We start from the raw sequence: 27,753 nt of genomic DNA, 5'->3' as shown, positions 1-27,753 counted from the left end.
ATATTTCAGATTTGTTTTGCAGAGATCTATCTAATTACAAAAGGAAATTCCTCCTACTCTGAGAAGCTAACTACTTGGCTATCTACTTCAATTCTAGTTGAAATTCTTTTTTATGTGAGATGTATGAACCAGATAACAAAGTTTCCTCTGCAATTAGGAATTTAGGCTTTTGTTTGACATATGTAAAAATAAACTGCTACAAAGAGGTAATCTTGGAATGTAGCCAAACAAACCCTGGTATTCTTAAATGGCTTCAATAGCAGGGCACGATGACTTGAATCGTAGCACCGCAGATAAAATTACTCTAGTCACTTTATTTCAGTAACTGAGCACAAGCAAAGTATGCAGATATGTATTTCTCTTGTCATAAAAATTTTCAGTGACCCCAGGTAGTATGAGACTCATTCAAGAATAAAACTAGGATTGAATCCACACCTAACTGATTTTCACATGGCTTGAAAACAAAAATCTAGCTATTGGTCCTGGTTCCTGGAGGGATAGGAATATGGATTTTCATACAGTTAGACCTCGTTTGTCACTAGCAAGCAATCTATATATGTAGTGTGCAGAGTCTTGAACCCCATTGATTTCACAGTCATCACGGTTTGCTGTGGGATTTCTTGTGTGGGAAGCTGAGGCATACAATTGCGGGAACTTCTGTGCGATTACTTAATGGGATAGCACTATCTCTGAACAAAAGGCTCTTAATATAGATCACCTTTACAAATTCTAATTTTCTAAAACCTATAGGGATAAAAGATGCTAATGATTATTTTAGAGAATCAACAGTTTCACATTATTTGATTCCAAAATATTATAGAGTATGTACTTATTGGTCTTAAGGAATTCAATAGTATGCATAAAACAGCCTGCTAATTTTCTTTTCGCACGGGAAACTGTGATGAGCATATTCCCAGGAATTGTTCTGTAGTAAAACTTAAAAATAATATTTTGATCATAAATGCCTGCTGCATGTGTTTTATAGAACTCACTTGTAAAATTAAGCCTAACCTCTTAGAGAACATGTCTTCCTTTCTTCCTTCCTCACTCCCTCCTTCCCTCCCTCCTTTCCTTCCCTCCTTTCCTCCTTCCTTCCTTCCTTCCTTCTCTCCTTCCTCCCTCCCTTCCTTCCTTCCTTCCTTCCTTCCTTCCTTCCTTCCTTTCTTTTCAGTAGTAGTTTTGGAAGAAGCAAAGTATTCTAGAGGGAAAGAGCACAAATTTTGATCCATTTAAACTACAAGGTTAGAACATTGGAAATATCTCATTACAGCTCTAAATCTTAAAATATGTCTTAGACAGCAGCTCTAATGTTTCTAAGGTATATTTCTTAACAGCTAACCAAGCAATATCATGCTTTATTGTCATTGCTTGAAGTCTGTATTTAGCTAATATTTTGTCTTCCACACATGAGTGCATTCAGTGGATAGGATGACTTCATAATGATCTACCAATATTGTTAATAATTGAGGAGTTTCTACACCTTTCAATTGATGTTTATAAATCATGAAGTATGAATTTATGTAGCCTGGAAAATCTGTTTTTACAAAGTGAACTGCTACAAAGTTAGAACACTGACTTCAGGCTGATTCAGATATAATGTAATGTTTCCCCTGAATAAATATTCTGTATGGGGGAAAGTTCTTAAAATTATGGATTCCTCATTATGTATCACTTTACACACACATGTAACATCAGTGGTAAGAAACTAAGGGATATTCTACAAACAAAATACCTGAAAAGGAAAGCGATACATTCATTATGCATAAAACAGAATTAGAACAACTTTAAAATCACCAGTAGTCTTCTGTTTGGAGATGAAAGAAATGCCATTAAATTGGCTGAAGGGAAAATTAGTATTGACTATAAAGACAGGTTGCATGGTCTATGGTTTGTAATGTTGCTGTACAGTAGATTGAAGTTTCAAAATAGTATTACTCTTCTTTAAAGAGATAGACACAGCTGAATTAGGTGCTGCTTGCTGCAGTGAGGATCAAATGCAAAAAGAATCATATTTCATCAGGCCCAGTCAACACCAGGAAAATAAATAGAAATATAAGAGGTATGCAGGCAATGATTCATTTTGATAATCTGGCCCAAGAGAGACACATAGAGACAGCACACAGATCTAAGCTTCCACCAAAAGACAAATAGGACACAGAGGGTGGGAATTGGGATGACAGTGTAGCAGAGGTCACATCGATTTTCAGCAGCAGTTTTCACACAGATGAGATAACCCTGGACTCTATTTGGCCCATTGTTCATATCCTACCTGTCCCACAAGCAATAAATTTCCTAGTCCTAGAAAAGAGCAGTAAAGAAGAAGGATTCTACTTATGACTTCTGATGATTAAGTTTCTGTGCAAACCAAACACGCTTTTCCAGACCAAGGTCACATTGCATGTTAAGGTCCAAAATAGCCAAAAACGAATTGAAGCGTATTATGTTTTGGTGTATATAAGTGGAAACTGTCAAACCATTCATCATTTTTTTTCTGATTTAAATCACATGCTACAAAAATGAATGATAAATGCATTAGGAATCTATTTCAATCATGTAATAGGTCATCACATCCGAATGGCATCCACATTTTCTTCAGAGTTTGAACAGATGCACTGTTATGTATGGAGGAATTTATTAGGTAGGCTTGAGAAATCCTAATTGGTAATGAAATTAAATATGGGCAAGTCCTAGAAATCTAGATTGTCAGTGAAATAAGAGCATCTCTTTGTACTCCAGGAGAAAAGGGTTTTGATTGAGCACTTTGATTTAAAAGGCTAGTGTTCAAAACGCATACATTAAAATCTTTATAAACACATATGGTGCAGTGGTATAAACTAGAAGATAAAGGTAGAACAATTGCTATCTAGCCGAGGATACAAGCAACCTCTTAATTTGTTGATGCAAAGTAGAGACCGCTTTTATTGAACCTGTTTGTTAAACCTGCCATACTTTGTAACGGCACTTGGAAATTCATTTAAAGAACAAGCTCTTAATTTTAATTTCTTACTCAGGGCCCAGAAGAAGAGATGTAAAAGTTGACAGGAACTTTATTTGTAGATAAAAAAAGATAAACATATAGCAAATGCTTAGAATGGAAAAGACCTCCTAAAAATTCAAGTCAAGGATGCTAGAGACTTTCTATATGACTTGAGTGGTTATTTTCCCACTTTTTCTATGGGGTTAAGTGTTTCCTCTTTCCTCTGGGCTTTGAGGATTGTGATACAGGAATAGAAACTGAACAGAGCTGACTCACTCAGCAGTGGAAAAATGCAGCCACCTACCAGGTCATCTGTTTTCATTCTTTAACAAGTAAATTCAATTTCATTATCTGATTTGAGAGCTTTCCCCTAAATACAGCTGGCCCAAGGGACTCGCCTTTGTTGGTGTCATTAGTATTACATTCGGCACAAGCAAGACACCTGCTTCCCTCTTCCAAACTAAGGAACAATAACAACAACAAATGACCAACTGCTGTGCAATGATCTGACGTGCATGAATATGAGGAAGTGTTCATGGTCTGCGTTGAACAATGACTCAAGTGTTGCCATCATCAAATGTTGGAAAAGGAAAAACTTGATCCCCAAATTGTTAACGTTTCTTCAGGGAGGCAAAAAAGAAACAGTGCTCCTAAATGCAAGCAGAAAACTAGTAGCAAAGGAGTGAAGGGTCACCAGTCTGAGCAAGTGAGACAGAATACTTCTAAAACAAATTATGGCTCCATTTTGCTCTTGAACCTTAGATTAGCAATTTGGAAACACAGGCTCCTTTATAAGTTACAAAGTAGAAATAAATCATCTTTCAGATAAAATAGTACGCAGATAACAAATACTACCTCCAGTGAAGGGTTTGAAGAAGTATGCTACCCAGCCCCTGTTATTAAGAAGCTGACACATTATTTTGGGAAAAAGTCAACAAGTTACAGAACAGTACAGTTAGGCTTGAAATCACGTGGCATAGATTGTTAAATGACTCTAGGAGTTCCAAGAAGGAGAGATGACTATGGTCTGGAGTCAGCACTCAAACTAATCTATTCATGCTCTCTAGCTGAAAAGTGTTTCCACTGTCCTTAGAATCAAGTCCATGGAACTTCCCTAGGCTATTAGATGTGACAAAAAGAAAAGGTTCCTTGCTCAAACTAGTGTAGAAAGAAACTGGGTTAAAAATGTTAATTTTCCTTAAAGCAAGGCTTGCCAGATAAATTACAGGGTGCCCAGTGAAACTGGAAATTCGGATAAACAGCAAATGATGTTCTAATATAAGTATGTCAGAACATTCTATGGGACCTCCTTATACTAAAAAATGATTGCTGTTTATCTGAAATCTCACTGTGCAGACTGTTTCTTTTTTTTAATTCTTTTTTTTAATTTGCTAAATCTATTAAAGCAGAATATCCCACAGCCTTTAAAATGCTAATTCAAAGTATTAACATATGTTATATGTTAATTTAGGCAGGGAGAGCTTAGTGATGATAGAGAAAGATGCTGGAGCCTGACTGCCTTGATTTGAAACCCTGCTCTGATTTGCTAGTCCTTGGAAAATCTCTTTAATCTTTCTGTGCCTCAATTTACTCATCTGTAAAGTTAGGATAATTATATACCAATCTCATACGTTTTTTTATAAAGATTTATGAGTATTTGTAAAGTTTGTGGAACAATGCCTGACTCAAAGTAAATGCAGTAGAACAGTTTGTTAAATAAAGTATTAACTGAAAATTCCCAGGAGTGGAAGGGGACAATACAGTAACGTACTTGACCACTTAAGCATCCACTAACACCTCATCAGGCAACATGTTTGGAAAGATCCTTTTCTAGCTAATAATTAGATGAGTCTGGCTTCACCCTAAATTAAGCCAATGTTATTTTCTCAGTTATCAAAGGTCTGAGGAGACTTCTTAAGTCAAGGTCAATGGTTCTCAGCATGGGGGAGGCAATTTTGCTGCCCAGAGGACATTTGGCAATGGCTCAAGACATTTTTGACTCTCAAAAATTGAAGGGTAGGGGTCTGTGGTATAGGCTAGGGATGCCCCGCCCCCTGTCTCCATCTGCACCGAAGAATTATCTGGACCAAATGTCAATACTGATTGAGAACTGCTGTCCCAGAATGATACAAGAAAATCTCAAGGAATGGACAGTGCACTAGATCTGTCTTTCTGCACTAAACTTCTACTAGAGAGTTTAATATGCTTAATAAGGCAATAAGGTCAAATTCAAGATATGGAGCTAACACATTACTTTACAAGGTATGTTTTAGAGTCCTCCATTTAATTTTAGGTTCCTGACTTTGGTCCTTTGTTCAAATGTCGCCTTATTAGTGAAATCTATACCATACATGAAGGAGGATTAATAAAATGGCCACACTTAGGCTAACAGATCGCTTATTCATATGCTTGCCCTTAAAATGGTCAACTGACCTGACTAACCGGTTGCTATTCACAGCTCCAGGCCCATTGTTAAAACTAAAGCTATTAATTTGACTGTTTCTGCTTTACTCCAGTAATCAAAAGTAATAATCATACTTGGTTTCTGAGTTGTTCTCCAGGGAGAAGGTCACGGGACTATAACCTTACAAAATAGCCTGAATTACCAAGAAGACCACTCCTAGGGCGCTCATGAGATAAAGAGATTGAATGAAAGAGCGACAACCACTAGCCTCTATAGACTTGGTCGTCTGGAGACACCGTGATGCCACTCTGAGTCTTATGAGAAGAAAATGATTCTATTGATTGTTATCCATGCTTTATTGTTTGAGCTATGGCTGTATAACCACCCTGCCCCATCCCCAAGGTGGGTTCGCAGTGTTGAAGGCACTAGCCTGCTGTGAGTCCCCTTTGCCCAGCAAAGCAATAAAGCTGCCTCTTCTTCTAAGCTCCAAGACCCTGTCTCTGAGTTATTTGGCTCATCAGGGATGGGGGCTGATCTTTCGGCAACAAACATACTATTTAACACTGCAGCCTGTCCCTTGATTTCCACTCCCTTAACATACATTTTTCTCTAAAATTGATCACCATTTAATAGACAATATAACTTATTAATTTACTATTTTTGTTACATGTTTCATCTGACTACAATATACTTTCCGTAAGAATGGGGACCTTTTTTTTTTTTTAATTTTCATTTTCTCACTGCTGTTTCCTCAGTATTCAGAATAGGAACTATACTGGGTCTACAACACTTGTAATGACTTTGGATACATAGACTGGTAATCTTAAGGCTTGAGGTAAGATTTCTAATCATCAGACTGATTCCATTTTTTTCTATTCAAAAAAACAAGACTGTACATGAATATTAATTTCAAAAGTTTTTTCACAAGTATGTGGTGAAAGTAAGAAAGAAAGAGAGACTGGAGGTAAAAAGTTTGTTGTCAACTCTCAGCCTTTCCAATAAAATAAATGATTGCTATAGTCTACAGATACTGTGACAAACTAAAATTTTATAATCTTGAAAAATAATTGATGTAGTTATCAAAGCATGTCTACTATATATTTATTGAAACTGTCTGCATATCATAGTCCTTTGAGGACTGAAAATAGTAAAAATATAAATCTTCTGGCCCATACACATAATTTTCCATCATCTTTAAGATGATATATTGTTGCATCAAAGATAAAGTTGACTGATTTGTTTGGAAGTACATCTGTGTTTTCTACAGCCTAGAAATAGAAAAAGGCTGAGGACACAGAATAGAAATAAGTTTCATACAGAGACTAGAGTTTGATCTAAAAACTTCAAGACAGATCAGAATTTCTAATATAAACAACCAAACAGCATCAGAGGCATGTACAAGTACCTTCTCCTGGATACCTCTGTGAAAAAGGTTGTAGAGGGGAGAACATTAAATGAGTGAGGAGTACATAAGTGAGATTGCGTTAGAAATTGGCAAACAAGAGGCAGCAGTGGGCATAGAGATAAAGTGGGATGTGTTTAAGAAAAATGGCAGAGAGAGGACACATTTCCATCAATCAGCTGACCCTTCCAGGTGATAATGTTTTGTTACCTTGGCTTATCTGTAAAATGGCCTCAGGGTTCCAATATAATCCTGCTTTTACCCTTACTAGGGGTTCAGTCATCTAGCTGACTGCAGAGGCTGTAAAGTAGATTTTTCATTTTGCTTCCCTGCCGGAAAATGTGCAACCCTTTCCATCAACCAGGAAAGAAAACTCTCTTCTTGATCTGGCACAAATCAGGAAGAGAAATTTATTACTCTGACCTGGCAATTCAGGTGCTAACGTTAAAATCACTGATTTTTTTTTTTTGGCTTACTTAACATATCTGCATAGAAAGGATGAGGATTGGTGGAAGGTACAAGGGAATAAGTTATTAATCCAGCATCTTAACATCAGTGGTCAGTGATTGGTAACCTTTATCATTCATCAGAATGTCCTGAAGATCTTTAAAAATATTCCCAACTCCAAAAGTTTCTGATTCAATAGGTCTAGGGCCTGGCAGCTGGAATTCCTAAGTGCCCAGTTGCTGGTTCACGTTGCTGGTATGGGGACCACAGTTTGAGAAACCACTGTGCTATATAAAAGTCAATTTTGCTACATTTAAAGAAGATTAATATTGCTTCCTATTACACTACCTTTTTAACTGTTGTCTTAACCAATTCGAGAAATTCCAAATGATAACTAAATTATGTATATTTGCAGCTTTGAGAAATTGCATAAAATTGGAGACAGATCAACTAGCCTGTTCTACAGACCTAGAGATGCTGAAAACCAATTTACATTACACTGAAAAAACGTATAATGGAACCTGTTTGTAATACAGAATCAGAGGGGAAAAAAGTTAAAAAAAAAAAAAAGTGAGTCTATACAGGTAAAAGCAAAATACTTTTCCAAGAATGAATTTAACAGAAGCAACTGTTTAGTAAGGAAAACAGCAGTTATATGGATCAATCCTTAAGTACTATTTCCTTGTATCCATGAAAGATGGAAAGTGGGTATTTTGACAGGATTAAGATTAAAAATCAAAGATGATTCAAAATCAGAACACCACTGTCATGGTAAATTTGGCAAGAACAGTCTATATAACAGTTTATAAATTGTCACCTCCTATAAACTCTATAATGAAGAGTATGTAGATAATTATACAGGTTTGACATTTATATTGATAGACTCACTAATAACTCTGCAATTATACCTATTTATAGTCTGTGAATATTCATAATTTTTATGTTACCACAGTACCAATGATATAAAATTGAGAACATTCTTTTTTTATTATCTCTTCTCTCTCTGTCTCTTTCACAGACATACAAACATGCAAGCACACACGGTGGTGAGAATCCTGATTTTTCTGTTTTAAGTAGGAAATTGAAAAACTAAGGCACTGAGGAACCATATTTTGATGACAGGAAAAAAAAATAAGGGTTTTCCTAATAGATGAGTCTTGAAATCATAATCACAATACTATTGTCAACCTAGCCAGCTCAAAATGAGGCCAATCATTTAATTTAATTATTTTGCAAAGCTAAATTTTTCTTTAAAATAAATTTGAATTATTAGAGCAAAGCACTGCACTTTTCACATTTTTTCTTTCCTGTATAATGTAGTCACTAAGACCATCAAAAACTTGCTTCTCCTTTGAAAATTTGAAGTTTTATCAATGAAGCAGGCATCTTTTAATGATGCTCAATTCAACCTTCATCAAGTGCACAGTCCTGTTTTTCGATGTTGTTTATTGCCATGAGAGCGAATATCATCTGATGAACAAGGTTGTTTTTTTAATAAAATAATAATAATAAATGAAAATAATAATAAAGTAACTCACAAGATACAGCCAAAGGAACAGGGAAGGGTAAATGTCATCACTAGGACAAATGAATGTGCTATTTTGTTTCATGTTTTATCATTGCCTTTTCCTCCTCTTCATTTCTAGTTAGTTTGTAGGACTTGTTTCAATTTTATTCTCTTCTACTCAATATTCACATCTAACTTAATGACTTTATCAGAAACACTGACTGAATACTGAGCTGTGCCTGGTATTGTGATAAAAATTAAAATGAGTTCACAGACTTGTAAACTGAAGAGTTGTAGTGATTTCCTCTAATAATTATTTTAGACAAATATAGTTTGTCTATATGACAAAGAGTAATAACTTCAAAAAATCAATTACAAAGTTGCACAAATGTATCACTCAGAGTAACTTCAATAGTTATTCAGAGGTTAATCACCAGATACCACCGCTTTCTTATTTTAACTTTTTGCTCCTAAAGTGTATGATTTTGCTATTCTACTTAAAACACAATGAACACGACTGAATCTCTCTGTGTCTTGGAATGTTACATCTCTAAACTTCAACATCCCTATTTGTAGAACAGGAAGAACTACCAGAGTGTTTATGGGAGGTTTAAATGACAAAATAAACATGGAAGCACCTAGCCCTGTACTTAGCATATAGTAGGCCCAAAGTAAAAATTGGCTAAATCTGAAAGTATGCTAGCCTTCTAGATACCAAATGTTTAAGAAAAATGATTGAACTGAATGTACACTGATTCCAAGATTTGCCCATGAAATTTCTTTTTTTTAAATTTATTCTGGTATATTGATTGAAATATTTAGTTAATATAGCAACCATTAATTAAGGATTTGTAGTCTCTTATTTCATTTTCCTAATAACCAGACAAAAAACAAACTTGCAATTTTGCAACTCAAACCTGTCAGATTAGCTCCTAGGTAGTTGGAAGACTTCAGGCTCATTATTTGAGTCACATTTTTTCCCTTAAACTTAATTGAGGCTACATTTTTATTCCCATGGAGAATTGCAAGTTTAAGGTAAGTGTGCTTTCTACTAAAAAAAAAAAAAAAAAAAAAAAAAAAAGCAGGAAAAACCTATCTTATATTTTCCTGACAAATTCAGCCTTATTTTATTAATGTTGAAATTCTTTCACCCACTATTTGTTACAAATATTTATAGATCCATATGGAATGGCAGATGTTGAAGCAGAGACACTACAGACATTTTTTCACTTTCGCTAATAACCCTAGTACTTGAGGATTTTTTTTCAACTTCTATCATAAGAACTTTAGTTTGAACGAAGAATCTAAAATCTTCACTGAATATAATATTTAGAATTATTATAAGATTATGTCTATGATGAAGCTGGGTCTATGCAGAAAAAGTAGAGTCTGATGTTTTTTAACAGCTTTCAAATATACACGTATATCTGAAAGGTATATATGTATATTTATAAATAAATATACATACATACATATGTGTGTGTGTGTGTGTGTGTGTGTGTGTGTGTGTGTGTGTGTGTGTATTTCAAAGCTTGAAACATAAAGGGAAAAATTTTTGGTTGCTTTAAACTACTCTTACACTGCACAATTCGATCAGATCTGCCCAGGTAATTTCCCAGCTCTCAACTTCCAGTGACAGTTTAAGTCCCTCTAATTTTCTCCTTTTTCTTTCCTTGTATGAGCCTGTCTTTGTACATACTCATAATCAATGATCTCTCTTTAGGGGAAAAACTATTTTAAAGATTTCCTTTTCACAAAGCCCAACAAAAATCAACAAGTGATATTAAATGCAGTTCTCTAACATTTTCTATGTCTATGAATGTTTAAATATTATGAACTTAGCCAGAGGAATTTTGTAGTGTGAATAAATGGAATTAAAGAAGAAATTAAGAACTAATACCTAATATATTGCATAATTAACATCTTGTAATCAGACTTGAACAAATTACCCAAACTTTCTCTACTAGATTCCAAACCTGTAAAATTGTTTCATTTATATGATTCATTTATATGATTCATTTATCTGGATAAAGTGCTTTTAACAACATTATAACATTTGATTCCAATGAAATTATATTCATTTTAGTACCATATGTTAGTTATTTCTGCTTTTGACCTGTACCTGTCTTCATATTTGCTTTGGAAGGCTTTAAGCAACATGACTACATCCCCTGAGCAGCTGTATTTATCTAGTTTCCTTAGAGATTGTCATTTTCCTAATCTGAATTGATCACTAGGGAAAATCACTTTGCTCACTGCCTCTGTGTCCATTGTCACCTCTCAGCCATTATTCAGTTCCCATTTGGCATTTTTCCAGTGTGAACATACCATATTTTTTACACAACATTGAAATTACTTCCTACTCTTGGTTACTGACAATAGATTCCATCTTATCTTCAGTTAAAACACCTACATTAACAGTGAGTGAAATATGCTATAGTTAGCCTGTGATTCTCAAACAGAATCTGTATTACAGTTTCTTGGGAGAATTTACTAATAACCCAAGTAACCATCTAATCTAACTTTACACTGTCTCTGAGACAATCGGAAGTTTTAAGAAAAACTTTCAGAGGGTAAAGGCAACACAGAATGCTATTCAAGTTTGGATCTTAATGTATATTTATTGCTTTATTGCCTCAGCTACAACATCCCATGAGATACTTGCTTATCTGGATACTTATAATACATGTTACCTTTCCCATTTGCCTAGGAAGTCAGCTCTATGGTTAGCAAAATTCTATTACTGACACCTCACTGCTTTTTAAAATTTGTCAGCCCTTCCAAACGTTTAAAGTACATAGAGGCTGCATTTTCAGGTTCCAGATATTATTTATTATTTACTTTTCAATGAAATAAAACATCTTATAAAGGATAATTCTGCTATTATGTCTTCCCCTGCCTAGAATTCTTAAATAGTATCTCCCATGCCATCCGCTGAAGCCAAAAAGTATAGACACAACAGTGGTAGTATTTCCACATGTAAAATGCCCCTAATAAAATAGAGATATAAAACAGGAACAAATTACTCAGGTCCACTACAATAAAGAGTGGTCTTAAAACTGTATTATACTAATGATACTGACATTCCCACTGGTACATTGTACATACCCTTTCCAAGCTGTATACCTTGTTCAAATGACATGGTCTTTTTGCAATACTGTTTGTGTCCAGCAGATACAACGCTTGTAGAGAATGCATCTAGGGAGCCATAAAACTGGTGGAAAACATATTTCTCCATGATATTTTAGTACTTTGAAAAATTCAATCACAGGGAAAAATGTTTTGCTGTAAACACCTTAAAAGCCTTATAAAGGCAATGGCTTCCCACAGCACTTGTTTAAATAATTTTAAGAGCTAAAATAGAATAGATCTTCTTACATACCACAGCTCAAACTCTTTTTAATTTCCTTGATTTTTCACAGCCCTTGTTCTTTAAATTTAGAAAGATTTTAAGTGCGCTGCAATCTGTATGCTAATATGATAATGAATAATCTGGCTGCCAAATTGCAATATTACAACGGTTGTGAAAATGAAGCCAAAAAATACATTTTCCCTCAGCATAGGTTTTACTCTTTCTGCACAAGGTATTGTTTGATGATTATAACTTAGCAAAGAAAAATGAAATTTTACATACTCATGTGCTGTATATGTTTGTGTAAGGTTGAAATGAGCCATAGTAGGGAAAAATGACCTATGCACTCATCATAGTAGAGTAGTTAGGGTTTAAATCAGAATCAAAGACAGTGGAATCCTAAATTCAAAAATTTGGGAGTTGAATTTGGGAATATTTATTTTGATTTGTATGTTTTTTCAATTTTTAAGAAAATCTTTGGAGTTAGTTAAAAATTAAATTCCTCACTCTTCTATGTTGCCTGTACTCAGGACTCATAAATTTCATTTCCACATTTGTGAATGGAAAAAGTAAGTGTATGTGTGTGTGCATATGTGTATCCGTATTCTCTCCTATGATTCAAGGTAAAGTAAAAGGAAGGAGAGAAGATCAAGATGATGCAGTAAGAGGATGTGGAATTCACCTGCCCCCAGGAACATATCACAAACACATTTACATGTGGAACAATTCTCACTGAAAACTAACTGGAAACTGACAGAAGGACTCCTGTAGAACCAAGGCTGAAAGAAAGATACACACATCATAAGGTAGGAAGGGGAGAGATTCAGTCAGGCTGGGACCTGTGCCCCTGGGAGTGGATTCAGAATAAAAGGTAGATTACAACACAGCTGGGGATCTCTTCTGGGGAGTAAGTGGTTCAAGTCATATATTGGGTGCCCCAGTCCTAGGCTCCAACATGGGGAAGATGAATGGCCTTGGGTGGTTGGAGGACCACTGGGACTAACTGGAGGGCTGTGGGAAGTGTGGGCTCTGCTCTTGATGAGCACATGCACATGCGCTTGCTCTCAAAGCAGGGCAGAGAGGGCAGATTAAAACTGCACAGGTGGCTGGCTGGTTTCCTGTGACCTCACAGATGTGTGCCCCAGTCTGAGCCAGGATACAGTTCCAGCCCTGCTTACTTCACCTTGCAGCTCTACACTGGAGCAAGGGATGCCTGACCAAGGAAAGACTGCAGCCATGAGACACAGAAGCAGCTCAGACCCAAAGCAGTATCCGAGCAGGGTGAGAGCAGCTATTATTGGTACTTACAAAGGGAATACATCAGAAGAAGCCCTAACATCTATCTGCAGCTGAATGGCCACAGCCCATGCCCTGACACACACTGAGAGCCCACACAGATCTTGCCTGCCCTACAGCACAGCTCCACACCAGAGCAGAGGCAGCAGAGGCCAAGGGGAGACATTGGCTGTGAGGGACAAAGGAGTCTCTCACTCCAAAAGACATCTAGTGGGGTTGGGCAGCCATTGCTGGTGCTCATACAGGCAGTGTATCAGAAACAACTTTGACTTCTGTCTGTGGCTTGACTGCTACAGCCCACGCCCCATCAGTAGACAAGAGCCTGCACAAAATCCTCTTGCTCTAGCACTACTCCCTTCAAGGGCAAGGGTGCCAATGTGGGAACTTAAAGGGAACAGAGCCAACTTAGACCCAATCCTCAAGGCTTCTGATTCTGCAATGGAGACCCAGCCCCGCACCTAATGGGGCTGTGAGAGCCACTAAGTAGAAGGGAAGCCTCAGCTCACACTGAATACTGGCCCTAGTCCCTCCATTTCCAGCCTCACTTCCTACCAAGGTGATAGCTGCCAACATACCCTGGGGAAAGACATGTCTGCGTTCATGTCATGTCCAGCTCTCCCACCAAAGCCACTGGACACACACAGACTGTATAGGGATGCTCCTACATAAGGACAACCCTTCAAGCCCTTAGTAGGTAACTGTTTCACCTAGTTTCATAGACATAGAGAAAGTTAAGCAAAATAAGGTGATAGTAGAATCGGTCTCAATTGAAAGAGCAATAAACAAAACCTGAAAAAACAAATAATGAAACAATTTACCAGATAAATAACCCAAAGCATTAATAATAAGAATGCTAACCATTAGGAAAAAACACAGTAGGAATTTTAACAAGGAACTAGGAAATACAAAAAAAGCAGAATTGAAAAATACAATAACTGAAAGGAAAAGCACACTAGAAGGAATTAATAGTAGGCTAAGTGATACACAAGAACACATGAGTGATATGGAAGACAGAGTAATGGAAATCATCCAAATAGAACAGAAAAAAGAAAAAAAGTTAAAATAAGGACAATATAAGAAAACTTACAGCTACAGTAATCAAAATAGCATGGTACTAACACAAAAACAGATGCACAGATCAATGGTACAGAATATAGAGAGCCCAGAAATAAATTCATACACTTATGGTTAATTAATCTCTGACAAAAGAGACAAGAATATACAATGGGGTAAAGACAGTCTCTTCAATAAGTAGTACTGGGAAAACTGTACAGTAACATGTAAAAGAATGAGATTAGGAAATTTCCTTACACATATATAAAAATTAACTAAAACTTAGAGACATAAGTCAAAGAGTGTTCTGCCTATGCTCTCTTCTAGGAGTTTTGGAGTTTCAGGTCTTACATTTATATCTCACCTCATAGCAGTGCTTTTTTGGTTATGTCTCCTAAGACAAAAGAAATAAATGCATTTAAGTTAAAACACATTCTAAAAGATCAATATTTTTTACTACCCCCACCTTTTGCATTTTTAATGCCATATTTTACATCTTCATGTTTATCTCTTTGCTGTTAATTGTAGTTATAATTGCTTTTATAACTTTTCATCTTTTAATCTATGTACTGACCTATTTAATTGGTTGATCCTCAATCTTTACTATATATTTGTGTTTTCTTGGGGGATTTCCCCTTTACTACAGATTCTTACCTCATTTCCATTTAGAGAAGACTCTTCAACATTTCTTTTAGGGTAGGTTTAATATTGATGTAATTTTTTTAGTTTTTGCTTGTCTAAGAAGTAGTTTATCTTTTTTTCCCATTTTAAATGATAATCTTGCTTGGTAGGTTATCCTAGGTTGCAGGGTTTTCCCTTTCAGCACTTTGAATATATCATGCCACTCCTTGCCTGCAATGTATCTGCAGAGAAATCCACCGATAGCCTATGGGTGTTCCCTTGTATATAACTCTTTATTTTTCACTTACTGCCTTTGCAATTCTCTCTGTAACTTTTGCCATTTAATTATGATATGTCTTGGTGTGGGTTTGTTTGGGTTCATTTTGTTTGGGACCCTCTTAGCTTTTGTACTTGAATATATGTTTGTTTTTTCAGGCTTGGGAAGTTGTCAGCCACAATTTCATCAAATACATTTTGACCCCTTTTTCATTCTCTTCTCATTCTGGGACCCCTATGATTTGAATGTCGATACACTTAATGTTATCTTAAAGATCTCATAAACAGTTCTCATTTTTTAAATTAGTTTTTATTTTTGATGTTCTGACTGTATGATTTCCATTATTCTATCTTCCAGATCATTTATGAATTCTTCTGTATCACCTAGCCTGCTATTCATTCCTTCTAATGCATTTTTTATTTCAGCTACTGAATTATTCATTTGTGATTAGGTTTTTTTTTATATTTTCTTATTTTTTGTTAAAATGATCAGTATTTAGATCCACTATTTTCCTCTAATTCAGTTAACATTTTTATTACCAATATTTTGAATTCATTTTCTGGTAAATTGTTTATTTCTGCTTCATTATTTATTTTTTCAGGAGCTTTCTCTTGCTCTTGCAATTGAGAGTAGTTCCTCTGCCTTTTCATTTTGTTTAACTTCTTCTGCCTCTATGGTTAAAACAGTTACCTATTGAGGTCTTGAAGTGGTGTTCTTATGTGGAAGCATCCCTATGCAGACTGTGTGTACGCAATGACTTTGTGGGAGGGCTGAATTTTATATGTACTCCAGTCACATCTTTCTTCATGGTGTGCTAACAACTATCATCCAGGTAGGGGTGGGACTGGAGATAGAGGGGATAGAGCCAAAGATCCAGCAATTCTGCTCTTGAGTATATATCTGTAGAAAATGTAAACACTCATTCAAAAAGATACATGCACCCCAATATTCATAGCATAATTTTCTACAATAGACAAGATATGGAAGCAACCTAAGTGTCTATCAGCAGACAAATGGATAAAGATGTGGTAAACATATACAATAGGATAGAACTCAGCAATTAAAAAGAATGAAATTCAGCCATTTGCAACAATATGGATGGACCTAGAGGGTATTATGCTTAGTGAAATATGTCAGACAGAGAAAATCAAATAATGTATAATAAAACTTATATGTGGAACCTAAAAAATAATACAAAGGAATGTACATAGAGAAACAGAAACAGACTTCAAGATATAGAAAATGAACCAGTGGTTACCAGTGGAGAGAGGAAGGAGAGAGGGACATATTAGGGGTATGGGATTAAGAGATACAAAGTACTATGTATAAAGTAGATAAGTAACAAGGATATATTCCAAAGAATAAGGAAATATAGTCATTGCCTTGTAGTAACTTTAAATGGAATATAATCTATAGAATATTGAAGCACACTAAAAAGATAGAGTTAAAGGGCACTTTCCACATCCTTGTTTTGTCCCAAAGAGCTTCTTCTCTTATATGCATTTTAATAATCACTTTTTATTAATTAGCTCCTTTCCTCAAAATTTACTAGTCCTCAATTGTTTTTCCAAAAGGATATAGATATGATCATGAAATGTAAACCTTTACCAACTACTTCTTATCCTGCTTTTTTTTTTCAATTATATGTTTGCCAAAATATTGGAATCTCTTAAACATGTCATAAACATTAATCATTCCTTCCTACCTCTTAAAAATGTCCACACTATTGGAGAAAAAAAAGGCATAGTTCTATTTTTATTTTTCTTTGAAAGAGAAAGAATTAATAAGTAGAGTCTAATCTCTCTGGGATATTCAATTATTACATGAAAGTATTGAGAAAACAAACCTGTCACTTTATTAAGGCCAATTATCATCCAACCATAGGCCTTAACCAAATAGGAATCATATCATGATTCTTATTTTGTCATTTTTATTTTATCATTTTCACTGTCTCTTGTGTCTAATCCTCCCAACAGGTTCTCTTAATACTACCTTTAAAATATCTCCTTTTCTAACCACTTTACTCTTGGATAGTTAAAATAGTTTCTTTAACTGGATTCCATAGCTTTGGTCTTGCCCTACACTATTCCACTTTGGACACTACCACAAGATTAAATTCCCCTAAACCAATTTCATCCCCTGTGAACAAATCAATAGGCCTTCTAGGATTGCATTTTACCCTACATTTTGTGCTTCATCTACAAGTATTCCTCTACAAAATTATCTGTAATTAACCTGTTTGACTCTCTGTTTGTTACCTACTACTCATAAATCTTTCTCATTTCTATAGTTTTTCTTCAAAACACATGTTTAAAATATTACCCCATCCACTCCACATTTCTAAATGTCATCTATCTTTTAAGATCTTAAATTATTGTTCTCCGTTAAAGCTTTTCCTGATTATCTTAGCCCAGAACAGAGTTAATTTTCTGAACCACACATATAGAAACTTGTGCTATCTATCTACTAAGATATATCTCTCATAATGTTATTTACAGCTTTTATCTGTAATTACATATGCATGTTATTGTCTTAAATCTCTAATCAGACGTTAAGATTTTTGAGTATGGGGACTATTGCCTACTTAGTGTTCTCCTTTTCCTCTGCAGAGACCACAATTTTGCCATACACACAGTTGACATTCAATACATATTTTTTGTTTGATTTCTAAATTACATAGGACAGGAAACAATAAGAATATTTTAAAGAGGCTAAGCTAACTAAAGAGCATATATCAAGACTTAGAAAACAAAAGCAATAAAAGTAAATAGATCCCTAGGCTCTGAATCCTTGAAAATGTCCCATGTTCTCCAATTTAAAGAAAGAACACTCAGTAGGATAACATCTATTTTGTGGTTGGATTGGGATTGTTAGAAATGGTAGGCATGTCTAGTGGTTAGAAAATCATTAATGAGAATAGGATTTTGAGGTATCAATTCACTATTGAACAAATCCCAATTTTCTAAATCTCAAATGAATAGCTGTTTATAGGTGGAAAAGAAAATATATGATTTTCATAGCATTAATTGAGAATATTTCTTTAAAGCAGCATTCTATGCTTGGCAGGAATTAGATTTTGGTTCTCTAACGGTGATTACATAAGTGTTTTTCATCATTAATAACAACATACTATTTACAATATAAACTAGAGTTATTCCTCAAGTCAATGTTTAATATTTTGAAAAAGTGAATTTTAAATCTGTAGATTTCAAGCTCTTATGTACTTGTTCTTTATTATGTACAACAAAATATAATTTAATCTCGAATACTGCATTTTCTAAAGAGGCTAACCATAGTGGAATACAACTTGAGCTGTTTCTATACGTGCAACAATTTTGATCCTTTTTGCTGAACCAAATTGGTATAAAACCTTCAGTAAATTGAGATAAAAAGAAATCATATCAATTATCTTACAGAGTTGACATGTTTTAGCATTGAACTGATTGTTCAATTCAATTTTAATGACTAAACTCTGTGTGTGTATGCATGTGTGATAGAGTCAAGTGCATACAAAGCTTGAAGTCATCTTAATTTCTACCAAGAAATATAGTACATATAAAAAATGTTTTTTCTATGCAAAATGAAAGAATCTCTATAGCACTGATGTATTCTAAATCGAATTACAACTGGGAAATTCAATTATTGTTATTTTCCTTTGGTTGATTCCAACCCTCCACCTTCGTCAAATTGTATATTACTTGGGAAATAGGTGACATCTATTTCTAGTATCTTAAGGAAAAGGTAGCTTAATAAATCCTTTTTTCATTGGATTTCATATGTAGATATAAAAGTTAATTCTATGCTGCAGTATCTCCATGTACAAACAAGATATTTAGACACAAATGTATAGTATTTAACTGCATTTTGTCTCTTATTTCTCTTCAGTGTTGTACTTATAGCAATATCTTGAATCTTGCTCAAATTCATTTATAAGAACCAGGATAGATAGAGTTATATGCTGTTTTCTAGGGCTTAATAGAAATCAGACTGTTTTTTACACCTTTTGAATAAACCCAATACTTTCTAACATTGTAGTTGAAGGTCGTTAAAAGGCAGAAATATGTTTTCTAAGTTGTACATAGCATTTGAAATAGATTTCATCTATTGGTTTTGCAATTAAAAGAATTATTGATACCAGATGTGATCTTTTGGGCTTTAATGATTTTCAAGAGGTTGTTACAACCTAAAAGTTGGTGGAAATGTACCTGTGTTAGTCATGCAAACAAAACATAATCCAAATAGTTGATTACCCTTTTAAGACCTAACCTACTATTAAATACCTGAAGCTGAAAAGCCATGCAAAATTATCCATCAGAGACAAGGGTGATTTTGTCCTTTCATGAGGAAGATAAAATTACCTCGTGGGAGCCACTGTCCTTTTCCATTACCGAAACCATAGAGAAACCGCTAAAATTTAACCATTTGCAATAACAATCACAACTTTGCTTTTTTTCATGAATCATTAATCATGGTTACACATATTTTTACATGCATGGTAAAAATGATCTAGAGTTATATAGACTGAGAATAGAGATTTGGCCTAGGGAAGAACAACTTAAATATAAATCCTCAAATATACATACATGGAATTTTTTTCCCCAAAAAAGACATATTGAAATTATCCCAAGTCAGGAAGCTAGCCCCGCAGGTAAGGGCAAACCAGTAAGCAAAAAATATAAATAGATGAATCTTAGGGTTAGAAAGAGCCTATGTTAAAAAATAACTTCTACATATTCTTAGAACCTGATTTAACTTTAATTAAATAGGTGTTTTATCAAGATGGGAAAAAAACAAAGGAGAAACTTAAAAGTGAGTCCCAGAGAGTTAAAGGTTCCTCCCGTGTAATGTAAGTACACATAAATTTTGTTTTACTGTCTGATTGTGTCTGAGCTATTATTCTCCTGACCTCTGTAATTTAGGCATTGGTAAGAGAGAAATCTTCATTAAGTAACAGTAAAGGAAAAGGGAAATCCTCATTTGTTTGAAATACAGGTATTATCAGTTAAAATAAAGAAATCATCATAGAGAAAATGAAAATGGGAAAGTGTCATAATTACAAATTTTACATATCATTGTACCTCAATAATTGCAACAAGGCATACAACATGTAAAAGCAAGTTGAATTCCATTGACTGGGGTCTAAAATCACATGTTTCATCACAGCTATGTGCTTGGGAGCAAAAATAGTATTTGTTATGTATCACATTCTGGCCCATTCTTAACTCCTTTTCTAGCCCTGACAGAATAAAATGAATCTTTTGATTTTCACTCAAAAGTGTCAAAACACAAAATTATTTGTTTTCCATTTCAGCCTCTAGAGATATGTTTTCTTGTTGGCACTAAAGTTTGGTGGTGGTGTTTGATGATTTATTTTGAGCCCCTCATTAAAGGCAATGATGATGAAAGAAAATTACTTCTGAAGAAAAATATTGTTTACTACATTAGTCTTAAATTTGTTCACAGGTCCTGTTCATTAAGTGAAAAAGGTTTCCCAATCCAATAAGCACAATACCATGTTGCAATTGGCACAGGAAATGCTAACTGAAAAATATTACTTACAGTTATTTATAAGTGGTTTGAAAACAATTAACCAAGGCAACTGTGAACATTTGAGATACTATCTTTCTCTTTTTCTTTTATCACAGAATCAGTAAGAATTTTCATCAGACTAATTTGGGCATGCTGTTTCCATCCACATCCTCCATCCATCACTTAGAGTAATTAGTTTGGCTGCCTCCTTATCATGATGATAACCATGACACCAGCACTGACTGCTCGTGGCTTGGTCCCTGCAGGTTGCAGATGTATCAGCTGTGATATAATCATTACCAAGCACTCACAAGCTAATGGGCAGCAGCTTGCTCTTTAGGTCCATTCGTGCATGTGCATCTCCACTCTCCTACTTACTATTCCCAGAACTTCTGGTACTGCTCTCTCTGCTCCAGTTTGAAGAGAGAGGAAAGAAAGCCAAGATGCATACTGTGTTTATTTCAGTACTGTCACCCCACTTCCAAGTGCTTTTGATCTGCCTCTCTTCCTTTCTGGCTCCTCTCTCCTACCATTCTCCAAAATCTGTGACCGAGGTACAGGTAGCAGGGTGGTGTTAGGGAGTAGTTAATGGTTTGTATTTGGGATTAAGGAAGGAAGGAGCGGAGTTGCCACTTCTTTTCTCCGTGGTTCCTCCTGTATATTCCTATAAGGATTTGTTTCTCAGGATGTTACTGTCAAATTCTGAGATAGAAATAACTGAATCTTGTACATAGCCATCATTGGGACCTAGTTATCTTAGTTTATCTTTTTCTTGAAACTTATGAGAGAATGATTCTCTGAATTGTAATTTGGAGAAGCATACCTGAAGCATATATGGCATATATTAAAAATTGCCTTTGGAATTCTCAAGTTTTCAAACTCTAGGTCTATGCAATTTTACCTCTCGTCTCCTGGTATTTAAATTACAAAGAGCACTTCAAATTTTCTCATCTTAAAAAGAACCCTTTCTTGACCATACCCTCCAACTATCATACCACTTCTCTTCTTACCTTTTGTAGCAAAAAGCATTGAAAGAGTTGTCTGTTTGCTATTTCTGATTTTCTTGTGTACTTACTTCAATTAAGCTTTTGCTCCTACCTGTCCACAGACACTACTCCTATAAAGGAGGCCAATTATTTATATGGCCATATCCAAAGGTCAATTATTAGCCCCAATCTTATTTGTCAGCTTTTGACACAGTTGATCATGCCATCTTTCTTAAAGTACGTCCTTCATTTAAATTCTGGGACACCCCTCTCTCCTAGTTTTCTCCCTGCTCCAATTGCTGTTCCTTCTGAGTTTCCTTCGTAAGTTCTTCTTCATCTCCAAGACCTACTTTGGATGCCTGAGGGCTCAGTCCTTAAGCCTCTTCTTTGCCTTTTATCACTCCTTTTGTTGATCTCATCCAATTTCATGACATTAAATGTCATCTATGGGCTGATTACTCCCAAATTAGTATCTCCAGCCTGTATCTTTCTCCTAAGTTCTAGACTGTATACCCCACTGCTTACTCAACATTTTCATCGGTGTCTAATAAGTAACTCAAAATTTGCATGACTGAAACCAAACTCCTTACCGCCTCTATTTAAATGTTCCTTCTGGAGAATTCCATGTTAGATAACAGCAATGCCATCCTTCCAAATGCTCAGAATTAAAAACTTTAGAGTCAACCTGGATTCTTGTCTTTCTCTCACACAATGTAACAACTTTTTCAACAAACACTTTGGTCTCTGCTTCAAAATATATCCAGAATCAGACCACTTCTGACTACCTCCATTATTACATTCCTACCAAGAGACTAGAATCTCACATCTTATCATGGCAGTTGCATTCTGACCACTCTTTTCTGCTTCAGCCCTTCTTAAAACAGTATTCTTTACAAACATAAGTTATATCTCTTGTCTGTTCAGAACACTCCAGGGCCTTCTCATCTTAGAGGAAAGATCAAAATCCTTAAAAGAGCCTTGTAAGGTCTTAGGTAACCAGGCTCCCTTGACCTCTCTGGTATCTCCTTGTATCTCCTACTACACTTACTCACTCTGTTTCAGCTATACTCCACCATCAGGACCCTCACATTCACTGATCTTCCTGGCTAGAATGAACTTCCCTCAGATATCAGTATCAGTATGGCTAGCTCCCTCACCTCCTTCAGATCTTTATTCAAATATTACCTTCTGTGAGAACTTTTGTGGCCACCTTAATTCTTTTTTATTGAAGTATAGTCGATTTACAATATTGTGTTCATTTCTGGTGTACAGCATAGTGATTTAGTTATATATATATTCCTTTTCATATTTTTTTGCCACATTTCACCTCTGCCAACACAGTCTATTCTTCTTTTCTAGTTTATTTTTTCCACAGCACTTATCACCATGTAGCATTTGATAAATAAATGATAGATATATAAACATGGATATGCATAAATGTATGTTTATATGTGTAATTTACCTTATTATCTATTTCCTCCAACTAAATATAATCTCCTTCTGAGTACATATTATGGTCTCCTTTATTTACTGCTGAATATGCAGCACCTAGAATACTGACTGCACACAGTAGGCATTCAATAAGTGTTTTTTAATTTAATACAAGAAAAATGAAAATATTATTATGTCTCTTCAATCTGGACATAATGAATGTTTTTTTACTCAGAATATTATTCATTTAAAAATTCATATGTTGGGTTGTGATTTTCTTTTCTAAAGTCCTAAACCAGTAGTTAGTTCTTTCATTATTACTGAAAATTGCACACATTTGACTTGTTTCCTTAACTAAGTTGTAAATTTATTGGCGGTAAACACTACTACTTCCACTTTTTTTGCATCATAACTTTGGTGTTTTTGTAAAGAATGCTTAATGATGATATATATAAATCACTTAAAGGTGACTCAAATGAATACGTTTGTCTGATTTTTACGCCTCTTTTAAAATGACTTAATTTGGGATGAAATTTCTATATGTTACCTGAGACATCCTTATAGATATTGTCTCTGTATATTCATATTAAATATAGGTGTTATTGTTATCAGGGTTGCAGAATAGAGTTTGGCCATTCCAAGGACTGTGGGAAGGGCTCACAGCAGAAAGTGGGTTTGACAAGCTATTTATTCCAGAAATGAAAACTGAATTTTTTCTAAGTAAACCATTTAAATAAGTCATTTTTGTTTAGAGAGAGATAAAAACATATCACTGAGTATTTTGAAAGATTATCTAAAAGACATAAACATAAAGATTATGAATATATATGCACCCTTTAGGCAAATATATAACTTATTTGTATTGTATTTTCATCAAGACACTGATATTTAAGGAAATAAGATGAAATTTGAAATATTAAACAGAAACAAGAGTCCCTGAATGTCAGGAAGAGTGTCTTTCAAAACATTTTCAAAATTTGGTAATGCTTCCTCCCAGCCACCAGTGAGAACCCTCTCTTCTAGGAATCTAGCAATGTGCATGGACAGGTGTGAAGGTATGCACAAAACAATCTCGTCCAAGGTATTCTCTTTCACAAAAGGGTAAAGTCTAAGAAAATATACGTGTTCAAAGTAAACCAGAACTTTCCCATTTATCCACCCTTATCGGTGGTCTTAAAGTATGTACCATTTTGGTGTTTCTATGAAAGTACTGCACGATCTCCTTTACCTCCTCTTGTGCCTAGGCCAGGCAATCTGGAAAATAAACATGTTACAGCCATTAAGTATGCAGTTTCTAGAATCAGATAGCCTGGATTCAAGCTAATTTTCCATCACTTATTGAGTGGCCCTGGAAAAAATTTCCTCAACCTCAGCCTCAGTTTTATCATCTGTGGAACGGAGACAAAGATAGTACCTACCTAGTAAGGTCATTTTGAAGTTTAAATGAGTTAATACTTGTAAAGGCCTTAGAGACATGCCTGGCTTGAGGTAAGATCTTATTAGGTTTTGACTGCTATTAATATTACTTCAAAAATATTTTGGATAGGAGAATGTGAAAGAAGAACAAAGTTGAAATGTGAATTCAACATTTTCTTGTTACTAACCAGCACTGTACTTTAGATGTTTTATACTGCTGCTAGATTTCCACACTTCTGCTCTGCTTCCTAACAATACGGACTGAGCACATTCTCATCCTCTGCACATTTATTCATGTCATCTGGAACACTTCGTGTCTTCACTCTACTTGATCAAAACATACTATTCATTCCATAGTTAAATCAAGTCCTACCTACTCCATACAGCCTTTCGTGACTACTTGTACTCACAGCATCAACTGCCTATGCTAGTCATTTGCAAAGTAATCCTTTCCTGCCTTGTGACATTCCCTTTTCTGATATTCTTATTGTTCCTAAATATACTTTAAGGACTCTATAGGGAGAGCCCATTATTAAACCTCTTTACATTCTCATAGCACCTGGAACACCACTTTGCAGACATTGTAGTTTCACAGTGATTATTTGTTGATTACATTGTACTCCATTCTATTTTGTACAAGGTAAAAATATAATAAGATTGATTTCTCTAAATTTCATATACAAAAGGAAACCCGTCTCATGAGTTTATACTCATCACACATGCATAAGTGCATTGTCACTTGTGTTCATATAAGCATGCACGCAGCCACTTGTAAATAGTGTAATGAATAGTTTCTTTTCTCAATGAACTTCCATGAAATAGAACTCAGCTAATGCCTCCCACTTACCATTTCCACTGAAATTACAGTTTGCAGCTTGTTAGTGGGAAAGCAGTATGTAAAGGACTCGAGCCACTGTGTTTGGAAATGTCATTGATTGTCTTTATTACTGGAATAACAAACCCTCCAAAATATAATAGCAAGTAATATGATCATTGCCCTTGGCAGCACCATTAAACTGGGCAGTGAACTACTTCAAATAGCTATGAGCGTTAAACATTAGTTCAGCCTTAAGTAGGTCGATTTTAACAGCCAAATGTGCACTGCAGTCTATCTGAACATTAAAAGCACCTTTCAAACTTAATTTTACAGAAATGTTAATGACCAGAACAAACTATTGAAGGCACAAAAGTAATTATTTCAACAGATGAAAGGAAACAGTAAATGAAGGCTTATGTTTTCAAGGCTGACAGTATCTTATCTTTTTTTAAGGAAATGTCCTAAGCCCCAAACACCATGGAGATATTTCAGTTGTTGTTGACATAGGAATTCTTTTCATTTTCAAATACAATTCTCAGGGAAAAAGTTAACAGCCTTTCTAAACTTGAGTGAAATGCCATAGGAATATTTGTTTTCAAAGCAGAACTTAATTTGTTTCAAAATGCTCAATTTAGAAAATTTCTACAATTTTGTACAATGATAAGAAATAGGATTAAATCAGAAAGAGAGAAAATGAGCAGAACCAGAAAAGGAGAAGAAAATGACAAAAGTTGATGCTGAAAGGCTCTAATACATAGTGGTGGTGCGGAAAATAGATTTTTCTGTGTACCCTTTCGTGAAAGAGAATACCTTGGATGAGATTGTTTTGTGCATACCTTCACACTTGTCCCTGCACATTACTAGATTCCTAGAAGAGAGGGTTCTCACTGGTGGCTGGGAGGAAGCATTACCAAATTTTGAATATGTATTGAAAGATACACTTCCTGGCATTAAGGCACCCTGTTGTTTCTGTCTACTATTTCAAATTTTGTCTTATATTTTAAAATATCAGTGTCTTGATGAAAATATAAGAAAAAATATGCTCCAAAAATATATAAAAAAAGGCTCCAATATGTGGTGGTGGTGTGGTGGTAAAGGTGCTGACAGTGAGATTTAAGTACAGTGAGTTTCACTGCCTCTTCCCAATGCCACTGATGTGTGGCTCTGAGAATGTGTTGAACTATTAAACAGATAGACAAAGAATGTCAATAGTGAAAAAAATATCACAGTCTTGGAATTGTTCTCATTATTGCTAGGTTGATATTTACAAGTGGATAGTTCAAGGTGTAAATTTAAATCGTAAAAGTGTCTAAGTTATCAAATCATGATATTGAAAAATACTTTGAAAGAAAATGAACAATTATTTGCTAATAAAATAAACTGGGCTAAAATCACATTTGTGGTAAACCAAGCCTAAAGCATATGTATTGTATATATCAACAAAATAATATTCAGCATTTCATTCTACCAGAATTTTTTCCTTCAGGAACAATATAATTTTGCTGCACTAAAACCAATACCTAAACTTTACTCTGAAAGTTCCATATAAAAATGCAAGCAATGGAGACCAAGCTAATCATCTAGGCGTTCTTGTAACAGAGGTACTTATATTTCTAGCCAAGAGTTATGATTCTTTCTTAAACACTGTAAAAAATGCTTTCAAGTCCTATTAAGTTAGAATAAAAACTGGAATTTTTTTCAGAGTATTAAATGAGTTGTAATGGTTTAAAAAAACTAAAAATGAGGTGAGCAGCTTACCCACATAAACTGGTCCTTTGGATTAGAAAGAATCATTACCATAGTTAGGAATACTTTTAAGGTTGGATTTGGAGAGGAAATTTTAATTTTCTCAGATTTCAAGCTTCTGGAAAGCAGGAGATAGACTTGTGCTAGTTTTTGTACTTCCACAGAAGCACTTGATCGAAGGTGCAATGTATGTGGGCTTATAGATAAGTTCTTTAAAACACCAATAACACAAATATGATTGTCTCATATAGTAGGGAAAAAAAATGTCCTTCAGAAGTCTATAAATGTCTTTTACTGACGATGATGTGACCTCTTAAGGTAATTCAGCCCAGGATTTCATTTCACATTGTGTGTTTAGGGAAGCTGTTTCAGAATACTAGTTTTATGCAACGGGAGTAGAAGTATGGGTAGATTTCTGACAATTAAAATGAGAATAACAACTCTGACAATGCCTTTTTCTTCTATGTCTCTCACCCTATCCAAATACAGTGT

At 34.9% G+C, this 27,753-nt stretch overlaps 1 protein-coding gene across 1 annotated transcript in view; it reads right to left on the bottom strand.

The window, feature by feature from the left end:
* The window catches only part of LOC102513235 (dachshund homolog 2), a 119,697-nt gene that overhangs the window by 23,166 nt on the left and 68,778 nt on the right, over nt 1-27,753 (bottom strand). The gene's annotated exons all lie outside the window — the stretch shown is intronic.

This window comes from Camelus ferus, chromosome X (assembly GCF_009834535.1).
Source record: "Camelus ferus isolate YT-003-E chromosome X, BCGSAC_Cfer_1.0, whole genome shotgun sequence".
In the NCBI taxonomy this organism is placed as follows: domain Eukaryota; kingdom Metazoa; phylum Chordata; class Mammalia; order Artiodactyla; family Camelidae; genus Camelus; species Camelus ferus.
The sequence above is the reverse complement of the archived record's forward strand: the minus strand, read 5'-3'. Positions and strand labels throughout refer to the sequence as shown.